The sequence below is a fragment of the Hypanus sabinus genome, chromosome 30 (genome assembly GCF_030144855.1).
Source record: "Hypanus sabinus isolate sHypSab1 chromosome 30, sHypSab1.hap1, whole genome shotgun sequence".
Taxonomy (NCBI): domain Eukaryota; kingdom Metazoa; phylum Chordata; class Chondrichthyes; order Myliobatiformes; family Dasyatidae; genus Hypanus; species Hypanus sabinus.
This window is the reverse complement of record NC_082735.1, coordinates 22078983-22083262: the sequence shown is the minus strand read 5'-3', so window position 1 is coordinate 22083262 and position 4280 is coordinate 22078983. Positions and strand designations below refer to the sequence as shown.

Sequence of the window (4280 nt, the reverse complement as noted above, 5' to 3'; positions counted from 1 at the left end):
ATTCACTGCTAAATGTTAAAAGTAATGTACCATTCAATGAAATTTTAAACCTAGACAACAGCTGGTGAATAAGTCCCACTTTCAAATCAACCTTTTAGAAAACAAGGTATACAGATACAGATACTAGAAATCATGAGGAACACACACAAAGAACTGGAGGAACTCAGTAATTCAAGCTGCATCTATGTTGATGTTTCCAGCCGAGACCTTTCATCAGCACTGAAAAGGAAGGCAGAAGAAGCCAGAATACTGGCCCACTTTTGAAAATTATTGTATTGTGAACTTTTATATTCAATAGCCTATACTTGAACTTTCGATGTCTACCTGCAGTAAATATTCCTCATTTCTAAAGAAATGAAACAAAACTAATAAGGGTGTACAGTGGCAATAAAAAATCTTTCCTCTGCCATTTTACTAATATTTTCCCATAGCTAAACCATGCTGTTTCCAAAAACCATTGTTGTTTTACGTGATGTGTTCCTGGATGGTGTAAATGACAAATTAGCATCAATAAATTCTGCCCCCCGCCAACTTTATTCACAATCAATTGGCTTGGGCACAGCTATATGCAGCTAGAAAAAACTGCTATAAATCTATTGTTAACTTTTTAGTGACATATCATCATATAATATGCATGGTACAATCAATATTCATTTACTTCAAAAGCATAATTTCCCAGCAAGTTTGCTAACCCACAACTAAACATGATCTGATGCAGACTTTTTGTCAAATGTGCACTTTAAGAATGCATGAGTGTGCCAAGTTACAGGACCTCAGACCAACAACAGAGAAATATCCAAATCTGGTACTCACTGAGCTGGTAAAATAAGGATTATAGTGAAACAGAAAAAAGGCAGCATAATAAACAAAATTCAGGGGAATGCTGCAGAATACAAGTACTCCAAAAACTAAAAAAAACGAATGAAGGTGAGAAAAGGAGTATATGATTTAATAGATTTGTAGGTGCCACAAAAGGGCTTCCAAAAAAATCTTTCACAAGTGAAAATAAACAACAATTAACACCATTTAATAAAAGGATTATAAAAAAATTAAGAATTACAAAGCAATCAGGCAAAAATCAGTCATGGGGATTTTAGGTAATAACTCAGAGCAATGGAAAAATGTGTCAAAAGAAATCAGTAAATGTTTGGGCCATGCCTGACTTCTTTGAGTTCCCTGATAAAGTTGACTGTAAACATTCATATTTTTAAAGTGCACTTGATGAATTAACAGAGTTGATTTGATTTGAAGAAAACAAATAGTCCAAGGGAATAAATGGAGAAAGCTTACAAAACTTTCTAAGGAATTCAATATATTAGCGGTGAATGGCCATTTTCCAGATGATTGGGAAGTATGAGGTAATTCCTCTTTTTTTCCTTTCTCCATGGTTCTCAAAGTTTTGTTGTATTTACAGTTCAATCAGTAAAATCTAATCCCGTGCCATGAGTTTTTGTTTCTTCAGCTTCTTCTGGGAAACCTTTTTCTTCTGAACAACATCTTCCTCTGGTTTTGGAACTATCTGCTCCTTTTCAGTGAGGATCATCTCTATATGGCAAGGGGAGCTCATGTATGGGTTAATACAACCATAGGGACGGTAAGTCCATCGGTGCATTTTGGGAGCCTTGTTCACTTGAATGCGCACTATTCACAAGGGAATCCACATCCAGACCCTTCAGTTTGGTATTACTCTCTGCATTCTTCGGCATATACAGAAGGAACTCCGCACTCTTTTTAGGCCAATGACCCTGTGTCCAGCCCCATGCCTTCACCTGAGCTCACCTGCCAACTCCTCCATTGTAGCGGCGGAAAGGGACACATTGCTTCTTGATGATGACATCCTTCAGGAACTTTGTTGCCTTACGTATGTGCATACCTTTGATGGTCTGCGCAGTCTCACAAGTATTCTTAAAATGTACTCGCAAGTTGGAGCCCCTTACCTTGCAATGACTTGGTGGGATTCTCTGGATCCAATGAGTACCGAACCATTTTCAGAGAGCGTGAGAGGGCAGGAAGTATGAGGTAATACCTAATGATTGGTGTTGGGGATACTAGTGACTTTGAAGTTGGATCCTGATGAAAGGTCTGAATGAAATGTAGACTACTTACTTTCTTCCATAGATGCTGCCTGGCCTGCTAAGTCCTTTCAGCATTATATGTCTTACTCCAGATGTCCATTACCTGTAGTTGCTTGTCTAACCTTTGAAGTTAATTTGAACTGGATGGTTGATACTGAACAGGCCTGCAACCTGCATTGCATAGAAAGAACTCAGCAGGTCAGACAACATCAGGTGACTGTTTAGAAGGGAAAATAGGAGGGCAAAGAGAGGATATGAAATGGACCTGGCAGGCAAGGTTAAGGAAAACCCCAGGTGCCTTATACAGCAATATTAAAAGGGGTGACTAAGGAGAGAGTCAGTCACATTAGAAATTAGCAGGACAGCCTCAAGACAGGTGGGATTTTTAACAAATATTTCTCCTCGGCATTTACTGATCAAATCATGGCTGCTCAAGACAAAATAGAAACAATTGGAGATGTTTTGGAGAACTTCATATACCAGGGTAAGAGATATTTGCTGCCTAAGAATGCATTAAGATGGATAAATCCCTAGGGCCTGACAAAATGCATCCTCAATCTTTGTGGGAGACCAGAGAAGAAATTAGATATTTTCAAAATGAAAGTTAATACTTGACATACTTCAAACATAAAAAGAGACTTAGATTTTAAAACATTTTAAAGATTTGTAAAATGGGGAAGTATAGCAAGGCTAAATGCAAGTCTCACAGACAGAAACAGGAGAATTTATAATGGCCCAGTATCCGCATTGCTAGTAGGGATGCTGCATTTTTTCCCCAAGATAGCCTTAACCATTTTCTCTAACCTGCTAATCATTCCACTGAGATTTTAAGATGGAATATCTGATTCAGGGGTCATGGGTCTACATACTGTTTTTATAAATACAACATGGCCTTCTGATTTCACTTTAAGCATCTCCCGTATTAATTGCTTGTATTAATTTCGGATTCTTAGATCATGAATATCAGGTCCACCATTACAGCACTTATTGCAATAGGAATATACATTTGGCTAAAAGGTTGATTGACTGTTGAAGTAGCAGAGTAAACATGCACACACCTACATTGATGGAGAGCATCAGCGGCTTTGAATTCCTGAGTAATAACATATCAAATGATCACTTCTGGGCCCAGCAAATAGATGCAATCACAAGGAACGTATGCCAAGGTCTTAAGCTTGAGAAAGTTCAGTGTGACACTCTTCATTTATTCATCAGTGGAGTACTTGATCACCAATACATTCCTACATATACAGTACTGTACAAAACATCCTAGACACGCTGGAATTTATATAGGATTTCAGATTATATTGCCTCCACAGAGCCCTGATCTCAACATTGAGGCTATCAGGAATTACCTGGAAAAACAAAAGGGAGCAAGACAGCCAAGTTCTCCAAGATGCTTCTTATACCAGCCAACTTTCTTATAAAACTGCATGACAGTATACATCAGAGAACTGATGCAGTTTTAAAGACAAAGGGCAGTCACAACAAATATTGATCTGATTTATACTTTTTGATGCTTATTGCTCTATTATTTTTATATTTAGGAAGACTTTATGTTATTATTTTCGAAAGCATGTTCAATTTACAGATTTTTTTTTTAACATGTGGCTAAAACTTTTGTACAGTACTCCGTAGCATTGAAAGTACCCTGACTGGGAGCAGCGTTGTTTGGTCTGGCAATATGAATACACAGGAACCCAAACTTAAGTGAAGTGGACTCAACCCAATTCATCACAGGTGCAACCCTCCCCATCATCGGTGATCTCTGCAAGAGGCAACATCTGTCAAAAATCGGCACCATCCACACTATGACACCTTCTTACTGCTACCAAACCTTGAAGCCTCAGACCACTAGATTTAAGAGTAACTCATTCTCTTCAACCATCTCTTTATTAAAACCAACTTGCTCATTCCTAATTGCTATCTTGGTTTTACAACACTATGACCATTCTGCACTGGAATGGACTACTTTTTTTTTAAATTGTTTCTTTTTGTTCTAATTGATTTCTTTCTGTATCTTTAATGTTTTTCTTATGAATGTGTGTATCTGATGCTATGTGTCCATGTAAATGATACATGAAGTTTTGTATTGCACCCGTATATGAAATCTTTGAAATGCATTTCAAATGAAGCTCCTCAATTAAACTATACTGATTCATATACCAACAGGTATCTTTTGCCAGTCTATGTATATAGCATAAA

The 4280-nt window shown here is 37.5% G+C and overlaps 1 pseudogene; it reads right to left on the bottom strand.

Annotated features, from left to right (window-relative positions):
- Positions 1-1146: 1146 nt before the first annotated feature.
- Positions 1147-2000, bottom strand: LOC132383349 (large ribosomal subunit protein uL22-like; annotated as a pseudogene).
- Between the last annotated feature and the right edge of the window lie 2280 nt (positions 2001-4280).